At 40.5% G+C, this 13,474-nt stretch overlaps 1 long non-coding RNA gene across 1 annotated transcript in view; it reads left to right on the top strand.

Annotated features, from left to right (window-relative positions):
• The first annotated feature begins 359 nt into the window (after nt 1-359).
• LOC127528856 (uncharacterized) overlaps nt 360-13,474 on the top strand; it is a 94,276-nt gene continuing 81,161 nt past the window's right edge. The window contains exon 1 of the long non-coding RNA XR_007935461.1: nt 360-984. This is a non-coding gene — a long non-coding RNA (uncharacterized LOC127528856). The remainder of the gene's footprint in view (nt 985-13,474) is intronic.

Below are 13,474 nucleotides of genomic sequence, written 5' to 3'. Positions count from 1 at the left end.
GCCATTTCTAAAGCTTTGGGACTCCAGCGAACCACAGTGAGAGCCATTATCCACAAATGGCAAAAACATGGAACAGTGGTGAACCTTCCCAGGAGTGGCCGGCCGACCAAAATTACCCCAAGAGCGCAGAGACGACTCATCCGAGAGGTCACAAAAGACCCCAGGACAACGTCTAAAGAACTGCAGGCCTCACTTGCCTCAATTAAGGTCAGTGTTCACGACTCCACCATAAGAAAGAGACTGGGCAAAAACGGCATGCATGGCAGATGTCCAAGACGCAAACCACTGTTAAGCAAAAAGAACATTAGGGCTCGTCTCAATTTTGCTAAGAAACATCTCAATGATTGCCAAGACTTTTGGGAAAATACCTTGTGGACTGATGAGTCAAAAGTTGAACTTTTTGGAAGGCAAATGTCCCGTTACATCTGGCGTAAAAGGAACACAGCATTTCAGAAAAAGAACATCATACCAACAGTAAAATATGGTGGTGGTAGTGTGATGGTCTGGGGTTGTTTTGCTGCTTCAGGACCTGGAAGGCTTGCTGTGATAGATGGAACCATGAATTCTACTGTCTACCAAAAAATCCTGAAGGAGAATGTCCGGCCATCTGTTCGTCAACTCAAGCTGAAGCGATCTTGGGTGCTGCAACAGGACAATGACCCAAAACACACCAGCAAATCCACCTCTGAATGGCTGAAGAAAAACAAAATGAAGACTTTGGAGTGGCCTAGTCAAAGTCCTGACCTGAATCCAATTGAGATGCTATGGCATGACCTTAAAAAGGCGGTTCATGCTAGAAAACCCTCAAATAAAGCTGAATTACAACAATTTTGCAAAGATGAGTGGGCCAAAATTCCTCCAGAGTGCTGTAAAAGACTCATTGCAAGTTATCGCAAACGCTTGATTGCAGTTATTGCTGCTAAGGGTGGCCCAACCAGTTATTAGGTTCAGGGGGCAATTACTTTTTCACACAGGGCCATGTAGGTTTCGATTTTTTTTTCTCCCTAAATAATAAAAACCACCATTTACAAACTGCATTTTGTGTTTACTTGTGTTATATTTGACTAATGGTTAAATGTGTTTGATGATCAGAAACATTTTGTGTGACAAACATGCAAAAGAATAAGAAATCAGGAAGGGGGCAAATAGTTTTTCACACCACTGTATATAATTTAGTTGCATAAGGCAAATAGCCAAAAATGCTGTGCTAAGCAAGCTAAAATCACTTAAAGTCACAGTATGTGACAAAGTCTAACTTTAATTAAATAATGTCTAATAACACCTATGAAAATGCTAAACTGAAAAAAAATATGTTTCAGGAAGAAACTGAAATGTTTTACAGTATTATTGTGAAAGACACAAACAAAGCAGTATATGGTACATAAAAGAAACCCGTCCCCCTTTGCTTCATTTTTGGAATGTGGGAATTGTTTTGCCAAAGGGCAAAACTGAATTGAAATCACACAGCCCTGCTTTTCTTCTTGGGATGAATCAATAATGAACAGTAATTGTCTGTATTGACTGTAATGAGTAAATTAAAGTATATTTCATGGGTATTCCCTGCTATTAAGTATAATTATAACTATAACTTTGTGGTGCCCTCTGTCATCTGTTCAGCCTGTCCTTAAGGCTTCAGAAAGTGCCGCTGCTGTGGAAGATATCTTGCATTGTTCCAGTTCCAAAGAAGAACACTTTTCTCTTAATGACTACAGACCAGTGGCACTTATGTCTCACATCATGAAGACCTTTGACAGTCTGGTCCTGGACTATATGAGTCCTCTTGTGGTAGACCACCAAGACCCACTGCAGCTTGCCTATCAGACAAAAAAGGGAGTGGAGGATATAATTATCTATCTGCTCCACAAAGCTTTTTCTCACTAGTACAAAGGTGGCAGCACTGTGAGGATTATGTTTTTTGATTTCTCCAGTGCTTTCAACACCATCCAACCATCCCTGATAAGAGGTAAACCCGGAGATATGCAGGTGGATGAGCCTATGGTGTCCTGGAAAATGGACTATCTGCCCAGTCAACTCAAGGACTGTGTCACTGATATGGTTGTGAGCAACACTGTTCCACATTTTTCCACAAGAAACAGTCCTATTTCCTTTTCTGTTTACTCGGTGCCCCTTGAACTATAAAAACAACACCATGTCATGTCAAACACAGAAATTCTTAGATGATTCCCTACTTATGGACTGTATTGATAAAGGGGATGATACAGAGTATAGAAGTCAGGTCAGGTGGAAAACTTTGTTTCTTGATGCAAACAGGATTGTCTGCATCTTAACATCAGCAAAACCAAGGAACTGGTTTCTGTCTATCCACACCACACCAAAGAGCCTCTATGTCTGGTCACTGTTCAAGGAGTGGATGTAGAGGTGGTCCACTCCTACAAGTACTTAGGGAGTCCACATTAATGACAGGTTGGACTGGTCTCATAACACAGAGGAACTACTGTATTTAAGAAAGGGCAGAGCAGGCTCTTTTACCTTAGGAGGCTGTGTACCTTTAATGTGGGAAGTGACAGCCTTCATATCTGTAATTCAGTTTTTTACACTGTGGTGTGCTAGGCTGGTAACATTACTTCCAGAGAGGCTCATTGACGCAACAAGCTAATTAAAAGGGCAAGGTCAGTTATACAACACCCTTTGGACCCTCTGGAGGTAGTAGCAAAGGAGAGAATTAAAACAAAACTGAGTGCCATTATGAATAATACTTTAAATCCTCTTTCTGACACACTAACACTGAGTACTTTCAGCCAACAAATTATTCAGTAGAAGTGCATCAAGGGCTCCTTTTTACCATAAACAACATGTCTGCATGATGCCTCACTGTGACTGCCAAGTCAGAAGTTTTCTTTCTTTTTAATTTTCTTGCTATATTGTCAATCTGGTGTGCATTCAGACCATAGTGTGTATGTTTATTTATTTATAAATTTATTTAAAGAGTTTCTTCCAATCTATCTATTAAAAAGACAGTGAAAAATGAATGTATAACATGTTCGTTATCCAGGTTAGGTCTAATATCTTTTATTGGTTGACCCATCTAGAAATTGAAGCAGAGGTTCCATGTTTACTTGTCCTAGACGAAGAGAAGATATCCAGTATATGCCTGATATCTGGTCTAAAATAAACTGAGTCATTGTCAGAAAGCAAATGTGATGTGTTTATATGTTGTGGCCTTGGGAGTTTGAAGCATTGTTTTATCATGGAAGGGTGTTAGGGCAACCCTGTTTTCACTTTCAGAGTCTTTATTACATAGACCTGAACAAAGAGTCCTAAATCTCCAATATAGTCCTCATACAGTATTTACACTTATCAACCTGTTACAAACCAAAACGAGCAGGAGAGAAGGTTTACACTTTTATTCATGCGTTGCAAGTTAATTAAAATTTCTAATGTTCTCAAAAAGCAGAAGCCAAATGAGTGTGACAAAATAATAAAATAATAATAATAAGTTACATTTATTGAACGCCTTTCACAAACTCATGGTCGCTTTACATACAGAGTAAAAAAAAAAAAAAATACACAGATGACAAAAGTTCATAGAAGAGGAAAGTTTTCAGTTGAGATTTAAAAGTGCAGAAAGAAGAGCAATCTCAGAGAGACTGAAGAAGAGAGTTCCAGAGTTGAGGGGCTATAGCACAGAAGGACCTGCCTCCCAGGGTGGAGAGTCTGGTGCGTGGGACTGTAAGGAGATTACTGCTCGAGGACCTGCGAGAGCGACAGGGAATGTAAGGAGCTAGTAGTTGAGTGAGGTAGAGGAGATCAAGGTTATTTAGGGCTTTGAAGGTGAGAAGCAGAATCTTGAATTTAATCCTTGATGGAACCGGTAACCAGTGAAGCTGGGAGAGAACAGGGAAGATGTGAGCAAAACACTTTGTGTGGGTGAGGGCTCTGGCTGCAGAGTTCTGGATATACAAATACAACTCTGCATCCAATATGCCTAGACTACCACGTGGCTCTTTGTCTTAGTAAGCTGATTTACTGGCATGTTCACTGAGTGGATGGAATGGCAGCAAATCAGAGTTTCTCTATTAGCCTAAATTTATGATGGTCTTGTGCTTTAGGCTTAGATCAGATCTGGCTTTGTCCCTGTATGTCTTTGAAAACTTCTGCCAACTCAGCCACAAGGCTAGGTCATGTTTGCAAGTTGCATGTAGATATTAGTTTATTCTGGTTTTAATCTGGTATTCTCTGGGTACAACATGCATATGTGGTAGAGGTCCTTTTGAAGATTAATTAATGGTTAGCAAGTTCTTTATCATTCTGACTTGGCATGTAGTTCTAAAGTTCTAAAACTGTTTTTTCTAAGTACAAACGTTTATCACAATACTGTGTCACACACGTGCGCATGGGAGGCAGCTAAAGGGCTCGAGGGAAGACAGTTCTGAGGCATGCCGGGATGCGGCAGAGTGCACGGATTCTTTTTTTTCCTTGCCTGTAGACCATTCCCGGGAGATCTCACCTGGCTCTCATGACGTCACTTCCGGGACCGAGCCAATGGAAGAAGACCTTATCGGCTCCGGCCCCTGTGATGTCACCTCCGGGCTTGAACCAATGGCAGATGAACCTGAGCCAGACCCATATGACCTCACTTCCTGTCTTCCCCTTTAAAAGTCTAACTGTTTCCCCTATGTGTCAGTCTTGTTTTGGACTCTGTTGTATGCACATCAGTGCTCTTTATTGAACAAACGACTTTGCAGCCAGGATACCACATTATACGGGTGGCTGCCCCAAACCTTTATCTGTGTAATGTCTCGTTATTGCGACAACTGTAACAACAACAAAACATTTCTTTCTATAGTGCATTTTCATTCAAAGGATGTAGCTCAAAGTGCTTTACAAGATGGATTTAGGAGTTAGAGTGGACTCTAAGGTATCAACTTCCCGCCAGTGTTCGGAAGCGATTAAGAAGGCAAATACAATGTTACGTTATATAGCACAATGTGTGGAGTACAAGTTCAAGAAGGTTATGCTGAAGATTTTTAATGCACTGGTGAATCCTCATCTGGAGTACAGTGTACAGTTTTGTCTCCAGGCTACAAAAAGTACTAGCAGCACTGGAAAAGGTCCAGAGAAGAGCAACTAGGCTGATTCCAGGGCTACAGGGAATGAATTACACAAAAAGATTTTTTAGTTTAAGCAAAAGAAGATTAAGAGGTTACATGATTGAAGTGTTTAAATTTATGAAGGGAATTAGTACAGTGGATCAAGACTGTTATTTTAAAATGAGTTCATCAAGAACAAGGGACACAGTTGGAAACTTGTTAAGGGTCAATTTCACACAAACATTAGGAAGTTTTTCTTTACACAGAGATTCATAGACACTTGGAATAAGCTACCAAGTAAAGTTGTAGACTTTAAGACTTTAGGGACTTTCAAAACTAGACTTGATGTTTTTTAGAAGAATTAAGTGGATAGGACTGGCAAAATTTGTTGAGCCAAATGGCCTGCTCTTATCTAGATTGTTCTAGTGTTTTAATGTTCTAATATTAAAGAAACACTTAAAAGCAAAAAAAAAAAAAGGTGGGAATAATAATAAATAAATAGTATACAAAAATAAATAATGTACACTTATATAAAATAAACATATAATTAAGAGAATCAGACCTGGGGCCTCATGTATAACACCGTACGTAGAATTCACACTAAAACATGGCGTACGGACAAAAGCAGAAATGTTTGTACGTACAAAAAAATCCAGATGAATGAATCTGTGTGAACACCAACTTCAACGTTCTTCCGCTACATAAATCCCAGTCAGCGTGAAAAATAATGCATGTGCACGTGCCTGCTGCCACTCCCCAATTCCTCCCAGAATTACGCCTCTTTGAATATGCAAATCAATATAAATAGCCCTTAAGCTCAGCGTTCTATGAAAAGGCAGTGGCAAAAGCATGGGGGAAAATAGAAGAATTTCAGCAAATACCAAGTGGAGGCAAGGAAAAACTTATTATTTGTTGGTTTAAATAGTGATATAAACAACTAAAGGAAGCTGATCGAGTGACAGAGTGGCGGAGAAACTCGAAAGCTCAAGTTCACAAAGTCGCACCGTGCCCGAAATAAAAAAGAAGTTGTCAGATATCAAAGTCGCCGTGAAAAGGCGAGTTATAGCCCACCGTCTGAGTGTCATATGATGCTTATTAGGGTACAGAGAAAAGAAAAAAACATAGGGACACAGTGGGAAAAAAAGCTTGAAATGTCAACTTTAATCTCGAAATTTCAACTTTAATCACGTAGTTTATTTTGTCATTAAAGTAGAACATCATAAACTTCATCTTAAAATCATTTAATTTACTAGTTTCTCAAATCCCATCGTAACTAAAGTAGCGTGTTAAATGCTTTGTTTTGTACAGTATGTGTTCTTCTATGTGCTCTATGTGTGTGAATCACTATGTGCTTCTTGAACGTGCTTTCTCTTCCTCTGACAGGACACAGAATCCATTACATTCGTGATATTATAGTTCTCTGAATAATTAAAATACTGAGATGTATACTTGATATCATTTCAGCATTCATACCATATCAATTAAAGCATGTATTAAACATGGGAACACGGTGGCGCAGTAATAGTGACGAACTGGTGCCCCATCCAGAGATTGTTCCTGCCTCACGCAAGATGCTTACTGCACCGTGCGTGACCTTCGATGAAATAATTTATTGCAGCAGTACTGTCTCTTTCAAACATACTAACCCCCAATTCTTGTCCTTCCTTTTCTTTCTCCAAGTACCCAATCGCCACACAATCAGCTTTGTAATAGACGTTAAGCCATCTGTAAGCTTAGAATGCCAGTTCTTCAAAACTTTTAAGGAACATTGAAATATCTTCATAGTACTTGTTTAATTATTCTGTCCATCTATCCTTCCAGTGTCACACCAGCCCCAGCAAGAATAAAGCGCGAGGCAGGAAAAATCCTTGAACAGGGCGCCAACTCCTTGCTAGTACTGCGACACCATGTCCTCACATGTTTAATTATTAACAATATAGATTATTTAAATGATGTTAACATTTTATCTGTTTAATGTAATAAACATATTTTGCTGCATTTCATCTTAAATGATATTGTCATTATATGTAAATACACGCTTTATAAAGTGGCGCAGGTTGTGCAATATTATAACTGTATCACAAGTTTACAGTGAGGTAATTGTACTAATATGTACAAACAGTACTACAAGGAGCACTTGATGGACTGATTGAGTGCATTTATAGTTCTTGGAATGAAACTGTTTCTGAACCGCAAGGTCAGTACAGGAAAGGCTCTGAAGCGTTTGACGTATGAGAGCAGTTCAAATAGGCAGCATGACTGAGGCAGTGTGTGCTTGATGCTGTATACTGATAATTCTCTTTCTGATCAGCTGCTGTAGAGCTGGGATTCCATATTCAGATACAGTGATATAAATATTCTGAGTGGTGCAGTGAGAGTAATATGGAAAAAGATGATCTGCTGTGGCAACCCCTAATGAGAGTAGCTGAAAGAAGAAGAAGAAGAAGGTGCAGTGAGAGGAACAACACTAAAGCAGCTATAGTATTTGGAATAGTTTGACCATTCCGTGGACCATTATATTGTTACAGGTTAATTTCAATCATATGCCTTAAACTAATAAATAATATGCGGTTAATTTCAGTGCATATGATAAAGCTGCGCCAGGGATGTGGATCTAAAAAAGAAAGGGAAACCACACTGAAGCAAAGCACTGCTTTGACGCTGGGTGCCTCCAGTTTGCAAAACCGAGCGGAGAACTTATGTACACCAGGATTTGAGTTAGCATGAAAATGTGTGTGGCTTTACGCCAAGTTTAGGTTTTATACATCGCGATTTGAGTGTGGAAACGGGAGTATGCAACATGTTTGTGCGTATGCACCGTTTATACATGAGGCCCCTGGTCCCTAAATCAATGTCCGATGATAAGGTCAGGTGGCCAGAGTGAGTGAAAAAATGTAAAATATTCCAGTTAAGCTGGAGAAAATAACAAAATCTGCTAGGGTTCCAGGTGGAAAGAGTGCAGTGGTTCTTGTGGCAAGCTGGGGTATCCATTTTCATTCAAACATCATAGGTGGCTGCACAGGACTTTGATCAGGTAGTGATTGAACAGAACGTCACCACAGAAGAACCGGAAAAGAAAACAGAGAAAAGTAAATATTAATAATCTTTTATCTTGTTTATTAAGAGCAGAACTAAAATGTAGCTGTGAAAAAGCCAAATTAAAAAAGTATGTTTTTTTTAATGATCTACAGTGTAAGCCTGGTGTATCTCTATTGGTAAAGTATTCCAGATATGTGGAATAACAGCACAAGGCTGCCTCACCACTTCTTTAATGCTTGGCTCTTGGAATTATATGCAGGACACTATTAGAAGATCTAAGATTATGACTTGGAATGTAGTGGGACAGGCACTCCAAAATATAGGAAGGAGCAAGATTATTTATGGCTTTATATACCATTAGTAGTATTTTAAAATCAATTCTAAAGGACACGGGTAACGAATGTAATGATGCTAAAACTGGTGAGATGTTCTCAGAATTTCTTTTTCTGGCTAGGATTCCTGCTCCTGCATATTCAACTAACTGGGACAGATTGATGTCTTTCTTGGAGCAGCTAAGAGTGCATTACTGTAATCTAGCTGATTAAAAACAAAAATGTAAATTGATTTCTCAGAATCTTGCAATGGTATAAATGGTCTAACTTGCAATGTTCCTTAAATGGAAAAATACAGTCCTAGTAATACAGTAAATATGCAATTTAAAGTTTAGGTCAGAGTCCATGATTACACCTAAATTCTTTACTTTCGCCTTGACTTTTAATGCTAAGGGATCAAGTTTACTGTCTCAGTGAGATTGGGTGATTCACAGCTAATTGGAGGATCAGCCTCAAGGACCGTGGACCCAGAGATATCCAACGTCCTAGCCAGAGGATCAGCTTTGAACAACTGCTCAAAGTAGCCAGCCCAGCGGGTCACAACTGCAGTGTAATTCGTAAGGACCGTTCCATCAGCCGCCCTGACTGTGACTTTCCAAGGAACAGATTCAGATGTGTGTAATGCTTCGATTCCTCTGTAAGCAGGACGTGGGTCGCTAGACCACAGATGGTGTTTCACTGGCTCACAGATTCCTCTAACAAACGCCTCTTTATCTGCCCTCAGAGCCCTCGCAGCCGTCCTTCTCAGTTCCCGGTACAGACCAGAGTTGCCATTGAGCCCTGCACTGCGACTCCTCTCAATGATATCCAGGGATGAAACACTTCCTTTTGGGAACACCGGTAACACAACCCTCAGCAACCTTCAGGGTCTTGTCACGGAAGGTCTTCCACATCACATTAGGATCGGCAGTTGCACCCAAATCTGAAAATTCCTCACACAAACTGCGTGCGAACTCATCAAAAACAGCCTGATCTTGGAGTCTGGCCAAGTCCAGGCTCATATTCCTAGTAGGTGGCAACCTACTGGACCTAAGCTGGATCCTAAGAGTAGCAACAATAAGTCTGTGGTCAGAATTCACAAACTGGGCACTTCTGTAGACCCTGCAGTTTTGCAAGAGCCTCCAGCATCTGTCCATGAGGATGTGATCGATCTCCTTCGCTGCACCACCAGTATTGGAGTACCAAGTCCAAAAATGCAGTTCTGGGCGCTGGAACCAGGATCCAGCGATTCGCAGCTCGTGACCTTTTGCAAAGTCAAGGAACATGGAGCCACTTTCACCCCGGACACCAAACCCATCGAGACAATCCTCATTGCCAGCCCTGTCAGTGCCAGTGGCTGCATTGAAGTCACCCATGACCAGAGGAGTGTCACCTCGTGGGCACCCTTCAACCACCGAGTGAAGCTGCGAATAAAATCTCTCCCTCGCCGAGAGATCACTCACCACGGTCGAAGCATACACTGAGACAACAGACAAGACACCCATGGAGGGCAGTAATCTGAGTCCCATAATATGCTCGTTGAAAGGAGTGACATCGGACACCATCGGAAGAAGCCAGTCCGCTACAGCAGCAGCTACTCCCCGAGTATGACAGCCATCAGAGTGACCAGACCAATAAAAGGTGTATCCACCTACAGAGATCTGGCCAGTCCCCGGTCTGCGCGCCTCAGTGAGTGCCGCCACTGAAATGCGGAGTTTACACAGCTCCTCCAACAACAGAGGAAGATGATCATCTTGCCGGAGAGACAAGATGTTCCATGCGCCTACCCATATGGGCTGTCTCAAATTGAGACCCAAGTGCTGCCGTGCAGCGGGCAACGCCTCAGCACCACACCAGTTTCATTCCCCAACAGACATAACCCCATTGGCTCTCCAACAGTTTCGACTCTTCCAGGAATGGGGCTCCCGAGGGCTTTCCCCCATCCCCTTCATGATGCGAGCAGCCTTCCTATGGGCGGCTGCAGGAGAGCTACTCTCACGGAGAATAAAAAAAGAGTCTGTTCTGTTGTCTCTGAGTTGTGTGAAGTTTTGTTTACGGTGGCTGGAGTGCCAATCCTGCAACCAACCTCCATGATTTCCCTGCAAGTTGGAGGACCGCTTGCAGGGCCAGATGCAGTTTAACGTTATACCCAGGACTATATGGTACAATACCTTATAAACAGTGGTAAGTCTGTGAGATCTGAGGCATTCTGACAAAGGCTACATATTAATAATACAAAAGGGGAAAGTGGAGTAATATATTACTCTACCAAGACAAAACAGTGTCAAATGCTGTGGTCAAGTTTTTTTTTTTCTGGCTTTTTATTATGAAAGAACTTTTCTAATTTACAGGCATGAAATAATCCATGGAACTGATGTGAATGCTACCATAAATCCCTTATTGGACAAATGCCTTTGTAAATTTGTCTCCGATTTAAGTTTAATTGACTTATCTCTTTTACTTTCCTCATTATCATGCTCATGGTTACATCCTTACTTCTCAGGCTGTCATTTCTTGTATTACAAACAGTATTATTTCAAACTTTTTGACAGATCATATATGCTTGTGTAGTGCACTGGAATCAAACATTGCTGTTTGCCTTATTGCCCCACATAAGGCCTGAAGTGGTAAAAGCACTTAGAAAAGACAGCAGGCTCCAAGAGGTAACTTGAAGACACAGTTGTTCATCTGAGGAACATAATAAAGAGTGAGACATCTAAACCATCCCTGGTATATGAACGGCAAACAAGTTACTTACTGGAGGAACAAATAATGGGCTGAGGCTATTAGTGTAAACAGTAATGGAACCAATGTAAGCGGTGTTTTAAACAATTAAAACGTATGTAAATAAGTATGATTTAGCAATTTTGAGCCTATTTAATATGGGTGTGCACAGGCATCCTATTCAAAGACAATACATTTAACTCTGCATTGAGAGTGAGAAAGAGAGAGACAAGTGTCTTATCACCATTCCACCAAAGGCTTCTGTCAATTTGATCATCCAGCTTAAACTTCAGGAGCAGGAGAAGAACTTAAAGAGGCATTTGCTGCTAGGTGCTCCTGGGTACCTCTGTCCTCCTTAGCTGATGCTTTGAATTCTTTCTGGAAGTAGGCTTAAACCTTTGAATGCTTTGCAAGAAGATATTAAACTAATGCAACAGCCAATGGGTATTCTGTTTGTTAATAGGTTTTCTGAGTTCTTAAGAAACCAGCAATAACTGTGTTTGCATCATAACATTTTATTCTGAGTGTTTAAGTAATACTGACTCCACTCTGTAGCCATGTCCGAGCATCTCACATAAGGAAGGTCCTTTGCCCTGTAGGACTGGACCTTTGTCGTAGCTAAATTATCTCCAAACAGATTAAAACAGAACACTTCACAGAGTTGTGCATATGATATTATTTATATTGACTTTCAGAAAGAATTTGAAAAGGTGCCATATAAGACATTGGGCATCAAACTATAAGAAGTGGAAGTTCAGGGTGCAGTGTGTAGATGGGTACAGAATTGGCTAAAACACAGGAAGCCAAGGGTAATGGTGTAAGGAACCTTATCAGAATTGGCTGACATTAAGAGTGGTGTTCCATAGGTAGTGGTAAATAATCAAGCCTTGACACAACAAAGAGGTTTGGGGCAGCCTCCCATATACTCGAGAACTGGCTGCAAATGCAAAAAGGCTGAGAATAATGGTCTTTACAGAAAAGAGTCCAAACCAGAACTGAATAGGTTAGGAAACATGGTGGATATAAAGTTGAAAAGCAGGAAGAGGCTCTTCTGTTGGTATGGAAGTGACTTCTTCGGGGCGGAATGGGAAGTGACATCATGGGAGCAGGCAGAATTTCCCACATTTGGTCTACAGGGAGATAAGAGAAAGGATTAATGCACTATGCCACCCTCTGGTCTGACTGGGAATCTTTAGCTGCCTCCCACATGTGTGAGAATATATATAAATGATTTGAATAGAAATATAAGTAACAAGCTGGTTAAATTTTCAAATGATACCAAGCTAAGGGGCTTCACAGATAATCTAGAATACATTGATTTATTACAGAGGAACTTGGGCAGATTTGTAGCAAATGAAATTTAATAGAAGTAAACGTAAAGTATTAAATGTAGGAAGTACAACTGTTAGAATTGAATACACAATGGAAGGTCTGAAAATTGAAAGTACACCTTATGAGAAGGATCTAGGAGTCATAGTGGACTCTGGACTCGTCACTATCAATGTCCAGACAGTGCTCAGAAGCCATTAAGAAGGCTGTAATGTCAGGTTATATCACACGATGTGTAGAGTACAAGTCCTAGGAGGTTATGCTCAAGCTTTATAATGCACTGGTGAGGTCTCTTCTGGAGTACTGTGTACGGTTTTGGTCTTCAGTCTACAAAAAGGTTATAGCAGAGCTAGAAGAGGTCCAGAGAAGAGTGATTAGGCTGATTGCAGGTCAGCAGGGGATGAGTTATGAGGAAAGATTTAAAGAGCTGAGCCCTTTTAGTTTAAACAAAATGAGATTAAGAGGTGACATAACTGAAGTTTTTAAAATTATGAAAAGAATTAGTATAGTTTATCAAGACTCTTACTTTAAATTGAGTTCAGCAAGAACACAGGGACACGGTAGGAAACCTGTTTAGGGTACATTTTGGAAAACAGTACAAATCATCGTCTCTTCATAACAATTCTTTGCTTAAAAATATCATTCACTGTCAAAATCTTGTTTCTCATCTGAATGAGTGAATTTCAATCGATCGTTACACTGTACAGGATCCTACATTTATATGATTATCTAACGAGGGCACAATTTATGATTGCTCCATTTCATTTACAAACAGTTTGGCACATTTAAAACAACACGTCACTGAGTTTGAGTCACATCTCACATCTTTGGAAAGTTCACACCCTTGTCTAGTAGTCATTAATTATGAAACTCTAATTATCCAAACTTGACTTCAGTTAAACTCACACCAGCTATAAAAAGCTTAACTGGAGATTCAGCACACAAGAGCCTGGTACTCTATTTCTGAGGCAAAACTCAGGAGACTTTTTGCTCTTCAGTGAAGGAATTGTGAATCATTTG

This window comes from Erpetoichthys calabaricus, chromosome 7 (genome assembly GCF_900747795.2).
Source record: "Erpetoichthys calabaricus chromosome 7, fErpCal1.3, whole genome shotgun sequence".
NCBI classification, from domain to species: domain Eukaryota; kingdom Metazoa; phylum Chordata; class Cladistia; order Polypteriformes; family Polypteridae; genus Erpetoichthys; species Erpetoichthys calabaricus.
The sequence above is the reverse complement of the archived record's forward strand: the minus strand, read 5'-3'. Positions and strand labels throughout refer to the sequence as shown.